This window comes from Aedes aegypti, unplaced genomic scaffold (assembly GCF_002204515.2).
Source record: "Aedes aegypti strain LVP_AGWG unplaced genomic scaffold, AaegL5.0 Primary Assembly AGWG_AaegL5_hic_scaff_832_PBJ_arrow, whole genome shotgun sequence".
NCBI lineage: Eukaryota > Metazoa > Arthropoda > Insecta > Diptera > Culicidae > Aedes > Aedes aegypti.
The window spans coordinates 19,118-31,106 of NW_018736528.1; the positions used below are offsets into that span (position 1 = coordinate 19,118).

General features: G+C 36.1%; 2 long non-coding RNA genes across 2 annotated transcripts; one reads left to right on the plus strand and one right to left on the minus strand.

The window, feature by feature from the left end:
* Positions 1–886: 886 nt before the first annotated feature.
* Positions 887–1,239, plus strand: LOC110681418. The gene is made up of 2 exons (XR_002503195.1): positions 887–951; positions 1,199–1,239. It is a non-coding gene; the product is annotated as an uncharacterized LOC110681418 (long non-coding RNA).
* Positions 1,240–9,131: 7,892 nt separating this feature from the next.
* On the minus strand, positions 9,132–10,011 carry LOC110681421. The gene is made up of 2 exons (XR_002503196.1): positions 9,498–10,011; positions 9,132–9,422 (listed from the first exon to the last, which is right to left on the minus strand). It is a non-coding gene; the product is annotated as an uncharacterized LOC110681421 (long non-coding RNA).
* Positions 10,012–11,989: the final 1,978 nt, after the last annotated feature.

Below are 11,989 nucleotides of genomic sequence, written 5' to 3' on the forward strand. Positions count from 1 at the left end.
TTAAATAGAATCAGAAAAAAAAACCGAAAGACATAACATTTATTTTATTATCTCATACATAAATAGTACATTATATAACAAGTAAATAATAAAAATTGTGATGTTTGTGTCCAATTTTTTCGCTTCTCTGGAATGGATCCCCGGAGGGGGATCCTGGGGGATTAATTTTACGATGATGTCACGCGGCAACTTCCAGCGGGAAGAAAACCTAAAGGTTCGCAGTAAACTGTGGGCCGTGTTTACCAGAAATTAACGATTTTGCTGAGCATTAAAGCACGCAATGTTCTTCCGGTAAACATTCATTCGCTGGATGTTGATCCGGATGTTAGACCGAGCCAGTAGCATTTCCGGAAAGACTGTAAAGAATTGCTATTAGTTCAATAAAAAAATGTATGACGGTAAACTTACTGTGTATAAACTTGTCTCTTGCGGTTGTTCGGGCAGAACCAGGACTTGGTTACTATCAAAAACTCCGATCTCGCTTCACTTGATAGCGGATTAATAACAACAGTAACAATGTATCAACTATTGCACAACTTGCATGATTCGTTTTAGGTAATTATACAGGTTTTAAGCACTTGTTTTTACTACTAATACATTTTCTTACAACGATATTTACTCCTAATCTTGGAAGCTGAAATTTTCACAAGTGTTTGACAGTTACAAAGTGAGTCAAATATGTTAGTGTTTACTCAAAAGTGAGTAAGGTCGTTTTCTTTCATAATTGAGTAACAAGTTACTCACTTTGATAAAATAAAGTTACTCACTTTGACAGCTAGTATGAAAGTTCAAAAGTGAGTCAAAGTTACTCTCTTTTGAGTAGATTTGAACGAGCGTGTAATGACGATGATGATGATGATGATGATGATGAGAATCTTCTGTCAACAATCAATTACAAAAACAACAATCATGGCAGACAAGAAGGAAAAAATTGCTGCTGCTCGAAAAAAGGTGGGTTTTATCTGATTTTCCAGTATATTTTCTAAGTTTTGAGGGTATATTTAGCGTACTTCTAGTGCACTCTAGTTCTGTGATTGAAGTGATAATAAATTTCCAATAGTTTTTCGAGTTGAAACGCAAAACAATACATCGCCGTTTATCGCCAGCCAATGACGGCAAATTTGACACGTCAGCCCTCTCTTGCTTCTTGTTTTTGGATAGGAATGAATTTTAGGATTAATCCTTTAATTTATTTCAGCTCAAGCAGTATCAATCGAAGCAAAAGACCGAGAGTTCCGGCAAAAGCGAAGGTGATTCCGCAAGGGAAACTCCAGTTCCAGTGCCTAGTAGTAATAACAACACAGGGCGCACCTTCTCCTTCGCCATCCCCCGCCGAAGATGACATCCAGAATCAGAACCACTTGCCGAAAGAAGAAGTGTTGTCATCGGGACAACCTTCGTCCTACAGTGTGTCCAATTACTTCAGCAATAACGCCATGCCAGATTTCCTGGCTATGGAACCGCAGGTCGCCCAACCAGAACCGGCAGCCATGGATGTGAGCGTTCACAGCATAAATCGAATATCGGAGGAAATTGGCCACCTGATTGCCAATGCCAGTGCGGATTTGGGACCGCAGAACACGATACTGGAGCTGGAATCGGAGAAGGCGGAACTTTCGCGAGTGATGAACGCTCAAAAGTTGGAGAACGATGAACTGCGTTTAAGGCTGCGGAATAATCAATCTTTGGTCGAGGAATTGAAGAATGAGATCGATAAATTGAAGCTGGAGAATAGCACTAAGGTGACCAGTGAGCTGGGACCAATCCAGGAACAACTGCAGATGCAGATTCAAGCGGTTGGGGTTCTGGTCGGAGAGAAGGCTGAACTGACGGCAACCGTCAGTAAGTATCAAAGTTTGGTTAAGGAGAAATCGACGGAGAACGATGAGCTTCAAAATCGATTGAAGGCATCAAGAGCGACAGTCCAAAAGTTGGAGAAAGAGCTCGAAGGAATAAAGCTCTCTGGGTCGAGATTTGAAGAATTGGAAAGAACGATAGGAGCTCAGTTGAATGAGTATCAAGAAGAGGCGAACAAGTTCAAGAAACTATATGAAGACCTCCAGGAAGATTGAGCGAGGTGAAAGCAGAAGTCAGTAGTACGCAATGAAGAATTACAATCACTCCAGAAAGAGCTTGAACAAACAAGATCGGAACTGAGCCTATCCAAGCTGCGAATCCAGCAGCTCTCCTCAGATGACGATCAGGATTTCAATGCCAAATTGAATCCTTGAGTCAGCAAAACCTAATCAAATCGCAACAGATAAAGATTTGCAGAACATTATCAATCAAATCGGAAACGAGCGGGACCAGAGCAACCAACAATATCAAAACTACGTGCTTCATCTGAATCGCGAAGTGGCCAACTTGGCGGACAAGATTCAGGAGCTGACCGAGGAGAACAATCGACTGTCTTCGCGCGAGGACAACCTGGTGCGACACGTAGGCGAACTGGAGAGGCAAATTCAGCAACAGTTAACGAAGCAACAGACCTATGCGGCGCAGCAGAACGAATCGGCTGAGAATGATGAACAGAAGGTGGCACTGGAAGCGGAAGTCAAACTGCTGAGGGAGAAATATCTGCGATGGAGTCGGAACGAGCGGAAAACACGGTATGACATTAATTCAGGGCTGGTAGCAAGTATATTTTCAATGAAAGGTGTCTAAAGTCTCTTCATGCTTATGTGTTTTGCTTTACTACACTTTTCGGACATACTTCAAATAACGAGTTGGTATGAACAAAAGCTACTGGTAGTTAGCTTCAGAGACTGATACTCATTCTTTTAAATTAAGAAGTCGAGTGGAATAACATACATTTGAGTAAATTTTATGGAAATACGATGTTAGTTTTGTTGCTTTGGTATAGAATTCTCATATTCCGGTGAGAATATACAGTTTTTCATAGGAATATGTGATTTCCGTTGGAATGTTGAAATTGTGATTTCATAAGAATGCTGGAACGACAGTGAGAATTTGGGGCTTCCACGTTAACTTTGAATTTGAAGTTGCATTCTGTATTATTTTTTTTTTTTTAATTTCAAAAAGAGTTGTAGGACTATAGTCATTCTAGAGTTTCCTTAAGAATTCCATTACTCTGGTTTTTCTTGTTGGAAGTTAAGGAGTCCGGTAAATATCTGGGATTCCGGGAAATGTTTTGGTATTTGGGTATTTGAGTGGCAAAGTATGGGCTGGGTTATGAATCTTTTAAAATCCTGTGGAGATCTTTTAATTTCCGATCGGAATAATTGGTAATTTACTGGGAATATTTAAGCTTTCGATAACATTCCTGCTGCCTGTTGTGAGTTTTTAACGATCTGTTTATTCTAGTAAAATAGTATAGCATCTATTCGGTGTCATGCAAACAGCAAACGCCTGGGTTTGCCCGATGCAAACAGAGGATGTTTTTCCAGGTCCGACGAGCGACAGCGAGTTCGGACAGCAAGCGTTTGCCCGGTATAATGCCACAACAAGCAGGAAAATAATTGCTGAGATAGGGTAACAAGTGTGTTTAAGTGATCATAAGAGTACTAATTTTACTAAGAATACTTTTCATCGTACAGTGCCCGTTCGATTTCGACTCGGTTTGAATTTGGCAAACACGGAAATCCATGTACACGAAAAAACGGATCATGATCAGTCACAAAATTCTGTTAATCTCAATGTTTCTGTGCACCTTCTTAAGGCTTACCATATTCAAAATAGGCAAATTTAATTCGTTAAAGGGTTAACCTCAACGCTCGCACAGAAAATTTTCAGTTGATCAAAAATCAGGGTGTCCATCCATTCGGGAAAAGCGGGAACACACCGGGAAAAAGCACTATGGGTGAAACTAGAAAATTTTGCATGACTGCCTGGCATCGCATCTTTCAACACGAATATAATTGCTAGAGAGATAATTTACGATTTCTAGTATTTTTTAGCCAAATCCTATAATAAACAATCGTTGGTTTCTTAGCCTTTGTGATTTCTCGACTGAATTAGAATGCAATCCAAAGGAGATCTTCTGAAGCATCCTAGGGAATCGCATGGCGGGATATCATTGAAGAACCTCTCCGGGAGTATTATTACTCACTTGAAGAATGTTAAAGAAGATTATTTCTATGGATGTTGCAACATCTTTGCAGAAATGATAACGGGAATCTAAGAAATAGTTGACCAGTTACTTGAAAGTTTCTTGTACAATCACTAAACATGTAATTAATGGTTTGCTTATACTGTTTTAGTTGATTATATTATTGATCTTTAACTTTTTTTTCTTGAAATTCTTAGCAGTTGATAAGAAGCTTAGGGGTTACGATTTTTCGAATTGTTTTTAGTTCGTAATGAAGTTGTTGATAAATTCATTGAGAATTTGTTTTTGGATAAGTTCCTGGAAATACTCGTACTGATTGTTGAAGATGCCTTGCTCGGATTACTAATTTGACTTGGTCGTAATCTTTTAAAAGTTCCTTTTGAAATCCTTGACGAGATTTTGTATAAATTTCTGCAGATTCACAGCGATTTCTTCCAGTCGCTTTTAGGAAGTTTCCTGTGAGATTTCTAATGATTTCAATCGGCTTTTAGGTAATATTGAACATATTTTTATTAGGTTCTTGACGACTTTCTTGACGAAATCTTTGATGCTTGTTTGGATTTTTGTCATCTTTTTAGCAAGGATTCAATCAAATGTTTTTTGACGAGATATCGTTTATGATCTTCATCGATCCTTGGATCCAACGAGAGTTTCACCAGATAATGAATTTTTCCAGGAATCAACCATGAGCCATTTCTAACGCATAATTTTGAAGCATTCTTTTAAACATGATTGATTTGTTATACTAAATTTGCCGGTAAACTATGGTCTGAATTTGTTACACAGAGTAGTATTTTTAACATCATTACAAAATATCTGTATTTTCCTATACATTTCTTGGGTACTTGGTATTTTTTGACTGAAATAGTTACCAGAAGGTTATATGACTATTTGTTAAATATTTTCTACCAGGAATGAGGAAAACATACGTGATTTTTTGTTAAATTACTGAAATGATAAATCTCTAAATCAAAGACCTGATCTAAGAGTAACTTCAGGCAATCTCTCAGTCCTGATTATACAAAAAATACTAAAAATATCTATATTGTTGGTTTTTGAGATTTTTCTATAAATCGTTTATATCTCTTTATCCAAAACTCGTTCAAAATTCAAACCGTTTCAACCAACAATATTTTAAAATTTCATCAACGTTCTCATCAATAACATAGATCGAGTCCTCCAAATTTGACCACTTTGTTTGAAAAATACAAAAAAGTTTTGATTATTACCCCTTCCAAACGTTAGTGATTTTAAACCCCTCCGAGGGTAATTCGCTAATTGTTGAACGCTACCCAAATGTTGAACGATCTGTATAAACCTTGTTAAAAACAGGAAATTGAACCATTTTTCAAAACAGTTTCAATAAATTATACAGATTATTTTGTAAAGTTAGCTGTACTATTGGGACACAATAAATTCAATTAGCACATTAATTACTTAAACGAAATATTTATTGAAAATTTTTATATTTTCCAGTATTTGACAATCAATATGCATAAATATGATATTCATAATCTTCATAAAGATTTTCGTAGTTCAATATATTTTATATATTTAACGATACTGCTTCGAAATCCGGACATCCGAGAATTGAAAATTTAATTTGAATGGACACCCTGAGAAATGCGACTGAATGTACCATGTCTGTATCGAAATCAGGTTGACAAAAATTATTTCTGTTAAATGTATCAGAAACGTGGTGAGATGTCTAGTGCAGGAAAACGGTTCTTTAATTGTGGTGTTTATTGTTTTCGTTTAAGTGCATTATTTTACCTACTCACTATATTACAATAGGGTCCTAAATGTTTAATGAAAATTTCATGTAATCTTGTTTTTGTTTAATAAACTTCAATTTAAAAATGGGGTCCATAAATGAACCTTGACACTTAAGATCATGTTAGACGTTCGCTTAGTCGACAAAAACACCACAGGGTTTTAGGTTTAGCCACTGGGGTGTTCCTATCTGACATTTCGTAAGGAACACTGAAAATAGATACACCCAAAAATTTTGAGTTTAAGTCCTGATTCGCTGCTGACAAGAATTTCTCGGCCTATCTTTATGCGTAAAAATTTCTGCAAGGAATCGATCAAGAATGCGCTTTTTTTCTGATGCGCAGTACGCAATTGAAAAAGAAATGTCAGTTTCAAATGGGAGTCGCTGTACAAAATTTCTGCAAGGAATCGGCGAGAAATTTCTTTAGCGATTCCTTTTCAGTAGCAAATCAGGCTTAAGCCAAGGGTTTTGACAAAATCCAAAAAAAAAAACATAAAAAAATTGTTTGGACTCAAACAAACGGTAAACATCAAAAAATTGAGTAAACATGTGTTTTCGGCCTAACTTAAGCGTTTGGCACAAAATTGGACAGGGCTTTAGGACCCTATTACCATTAGTTGTTAATAAACTTTAAGCTTCAATTTAAAATTGGGGTCCATAAATGAACCTTGACACTTAAGATCATGTTTGGACGTTCGCTTAGTCGACAAAAACACCACAGGGGTTGATGTTTAGCCACTGGGGTTGTTCCTATCTGACATTTCGGAAGGAACACGGAAAACAAAATACACCCAAAAATTGAGTCCTATTACCATTAGTTGTGAGATGAATCTAAACTGATTGCGACCAAAATAAAAATGGAAACGACGAATATGGACAACTGGGCAACGGAAAGTGATAATTTCATTGCATTATTTCCAATAAACGATCAAGATCCATCAAAATCCTATTTCACAATGCGAAAGCCGCCGTGGGAAAGAGTTGCTTGGCATCGGTTTGAATCAACACCATTCACATTAAACACTGAGGAAATGACAGGTTTTCACTGATCGAAGCATAACACGACGGGTATTAGCACATATATATCACAGACAAACAGACGTCACACTCTCATCATGGTCCATCGACCACCTTTTTAACGGACGATTCAAAAATATGGTAGGTGGCCAATCCGCCACTCGCAGCGCTTGCATAGTTTTTGCTCTTGTTGGACGTTACACACTACCGCCATCTGTTGGCCTGTCGGCCAAACACACCGATTTTAGCATTGGGCGTACATGTCATCGTGACTATGATTTTGATCGAGATTTGTTCTAAGTGTTACGTCTGTTTGTCTGTGTTTGCACGCTGCGTATATTCAACAAAATAGAAATTTTTATCGCAGAATTTCTTCCCGTGTAAGAATATTTTGAATATTGGCAGGATTCTTCTATATTTTTACAAGAATCTTTGAAACATCATCAAACATATTTTGATTTCAATGAGAATTCTGGAGATTCTGAGGAGATCTTCACTGAATTCAACGATAAGGCAATCCATGAGACAGCTGCGATCAGCTGATTTTTTATTTATCATGAGCTTTTGACGTTTCGCGTTCGGAGTGACCGTTCAATTACAAAGGAAAATGGTTAAGCTCTGATAAACACTCGCATGGTATGTTTACCCTGTCGATTGGGTTGCATGTACACTTATAGCTGTCAGTCTATCGCGGGAAAGTCCTCGTGGATAGCCTATTACCGAGGAGACACTACTATACCCATACAAATCCAACATTCCCTCCAGAATTCTTTCCCAACACCTCATAGGTTTTCTCAAAAATCCGAAAGATATCATTGCAGAATCTTATTAGTGTTACTAGAATTCCAAAAAATCATTCCAAAATCCAACCATCTTTCTAAAAACTTTTTTTGAATTCATAGAATCCCAGAGATACTACCGAAATTTCAGGAGTAAGATAATAATACCGAGTATATCATCGAAGCACTCAAAATTCCATATTCAACATCGGAAATCAATTTATAACAAATTCAGCAGGAATCTAGCAAGCTCCAAAATTAATCCTATTCCTTAGTAATCCTACACACAGAGAAATGATTTTTAAAATCAATAATATTCTGTATTGAAATCAACAGAAAAAATTATCATTTCTCGGCTAATAATATATTTTTTTGAATTCAACAACAAAACCTTGTTGTTTCAAAAAAATACTTTTTTTGTTTCTAGAATCAGTCGTCAACACGAACAAAAATTATTTTTATGAATTCATAATAAATATATTTGTTAATACAATACCTTATGTTGAAACAAAAAATAACTGTGTTGCTTTAAAAATTTATATTTTTTGAACCAAAAAAAGTATTTTTATAAACAAAAAAGTACGTTTTTGATTCAATATTTAATTTTTTATTTATGTAGGATGTATTTTCATTATTTTCTATTTTATTTGAAATGATCATAAATAAAAAGACTATTTTCTCTCCATTTGGATTTTATTTACATCTGATTTAGAAATAATCACCAGATGAGTTATTGCCTTCCTATAAACTCTGATTACAAAATTACTTTAGCCATTTATGCATTTTGTAGACGCAGTCAGCAAGTAATTTGCAGTGCACCGTTCACGAGTGATGGATTCAGATTACTTTCTCCTACCACCGGTGATGCGGTTGAATAACAATCTGTGGAAATCTTATGATACATAGAAAAATACAATTATTATTCCTTTTGTTAAAACACTTCATCCGTTTATTTATACCTGGTGAAATTCTCAAAACATTCAATCTATGCATGCAATTCGTCCGGTCAACCAGAAATGGCGGCGGTATCAATTCTTCAATTTCCTTCCGTTCCAGGATTTTCAGAATTTCAAGATAGTATTGATTTTCTAGAGAGAAACAATCGAACAATGCGTATAAGCTCGTATATCAGATAGTTACATGGAAACAAGACAATTTCTTACCCAGAAGACGATTGATAATTTTTTCCAAAACTCAGCAAAAAAATAACCGTCACTAACTTCCTCAAGTCCATAACCAAAACTTCTTCTGTTGAATCCATTTTGAGTTTTGTTTGAAATCATGGAAAAGGCGTCTGACAAGCCGTGCGTACACTCAAAATAATCCAAACGTCATTGTTACGTGGAAACATACGTGGTTTTTTTTCCATCGCACTTTTCACGTAGCTCTTACGGGGAACGTAGGTGATGAAGAATGAACCAATGAACAAATGAACTTGTACCATTCCATCAAAGGCATGTGTAACAGCTACGTGATTTTTTCGTATATTTGACCAAGTAGTTGAATAGAACCTAAGGTATGTTCCCGGTAAACTGTACTAAAATTCTGTATAGGTGCAATGCTGCTTTCGCATTGTTATTTTTAAATAACATTATTTTTCAATAAAACATGTAATACATAAAGTTTTACTTTTATTTATTGAACCATCGGTTTTGATCAAAATAAAGTATTTCACACAATGCCTGAGTATCGGGAAATCAGGTAACAAGATAGTCTGGTTTTGGTGTGTGTTTCGACTCGATGTTCTCGAAAATCCTTCGGCACATAGTTAAAGGCAACGTTTCTGTTTCAGAGAAAGAATATCGGGAACAGATATAGTTTTTTTTGAAATCATTACTAAATTAAAAAGTTTACTCACGTTTAAATTTCAAAAACGGAAAAACCATTTTGACCAGCACCAGCTCTTCCAGTACCACGTACCAATTTGACCCGCATTGCTAACAATGATGCGACTCAGAAAAAATGGCCCGATGATCTATTGAGAAGTAACATCCTAATTAATGGAATCCTTACTACAACATTTAAAATAATACCTTTAATATAACTAATTAAATTAATTGGAAGTCCATCAAATCTTTATGTTTATTTTCACTTGACGCCATCTTTACATTTGATCACAACACAAAATGAATCGAAGATGAACACGTTCGGAATGAATTAATGCATGTACGTAGATTTCACGTAAGGTCGATAGGTTGATGCAGTGAAAACTATCAAAGCAACAAATAACGTTAATTTATGAAACGGTAACTGTTACCTTAGTCAGGTAAAGTCAGAGGATGGTTCATTATCATGAACCTACGTGATTTTTCACGTAGTAATGACGTTTAGATTATTTTGAGTGTACATAATAGCGAAAACAAAGCATACACACTCTCATATAATAAATATGTAGGGTAAAAGCACCGGTTTTGGCCAGTCTAAGAGAAAATGTCAATAAAAATTAAATGGGTAGACGTTTTTACACTACAAATATGTCAAATGCAAGTATTCAATCCATATTATGTGTGTAAAATATCAAAACTGAAATGGTTTTATTTTTTCGCTTTGAAAATTTCATTGGTCAATATAGGCCAACGGAACCAGTTTCGGCCAGAGATTTAACTTCGGTTCCTAAATTGGCCAATCGCATTGATTTCTCATGAGAGTGGTCAAATTAGGAGTGCCCTGACCAAATTAGGTGTATGGGAGTTAAAATTACAAAGAAAATTTATTGTTTTTCTTATGTTTTGAATCAATTTGGATGAGTAAATGAATGTGGCTCTATCATATGAATGTGATCTACTAAACACAAAAGGTTTCATGCTGATTGGCTATGTTAAACGGTGTATAATCCACTATGGCTACAACTGGCGTATGACCAAAACCGGTGCTTCTACCCTATGTGTGTAAGTAATAGGGCTTTTTGAAACCAAAAAACTTTTTTTGAAAACGAAACAGATTGTGCCAACAATCAAAAAAATATTTTATTGATTCTACGCAACTTATGTTCCCATCAGTTTGGTGTAAAAACAACAATTAAAATTTTTGGAACAACAATTAAAATTTTTGGATCAACAATATTTAATATTTGTATTCAACAAAAATAATTGTAGTTTTTAAAAAATATTCATTTTTGAAACAAAAAGGTCTGTTTTCTCTGCATGTACAGAAACACAAAACAAGCATCCGTTGACATTTATCTGCTACACGTAGATATGTGGTAAAAACACATGTTCAAAATCTTTTACGAAAATCTTATTTGTTAAGGGATTGTACCAGGAAATTCCACGAGAGTTCCTCAAGGAGTCGATTCTAGTGATTCTTCCAGCCATCTTCGTATTCGTTTATTTATTTATTTATTTATTTATTTCACCGCCTTCGTCCATGGGCCTTACAGACTGTAACTTAAAATTAAGTAACATACAACTATCCAACAATTGATTACTTTAGTACAACAGTAGACACAGAAAAAATCAAAAGAATACAATCATATCGATTATCAGAAACAAAATAAACAAATTTAACAGGAACTAAACACATTAAAACTTCAAAGCACATTACAGTCAACATATTGATAATTTACGTGGGCTGCCAAATGTCGTTGAATCGATTGACAAACTCTCGATACTTCTGGACAAACATTTCAAAAGGGCACATCGAAATTGGTAAACATTGGCTTTGCAAGACGCTGTTGAGCCCAATTCAACTCGATCACGCTCACCAATACCACTATCAGGAAGAGCTAACGCCAATCTTTCTGATAGTTGTGTTAGTTTGCGTGGGCGGGCTAAGAAGGGCTCAACAGCAACGTTTCTAAAAAAAGGCTCAAGACCTCTTGGGCCCTTTTCAAATGTTTGTCCAGACTTCACCCCTTTCGGCCAGGTCGACGCAGTCATAGCTGTACTTTTCAGTTGTCTATCCAAAACAATTTTGAATGCAACGAAATCCAACGTATTTGAGTTTCTCCATTTCGACACCAACTTAACAACCTCCAAACACTCTGCAAGAGGAACTTCGAGCTGTCTAGCCACCATCAGACTGATATCGTTCTCCGTAGCACGTTTATCAATGTTCGTCAAATACAATGAGAACACATTCTCACCCAAGCTCTCATCTGTTTCGGTAGGCAACTGTACGTTCTCGGGATTTTGCGGCCGACGTTACTAATGCGAAAATGATCAAGCTGTTTTTGCACTGATTGCGAGATTAGACGCAATAAACTCTTTAAACTTATACGATCACAGACGAATTAGGTATTTGCACTGACTCTCCAACGCTATTTGTTGGATTAGGATTTTTCGAGATACTAAACTTGCAATTATTACGCGAAAAAATGCGAAGCAGCTGCGGTTAGCAAAGATTTTTTCA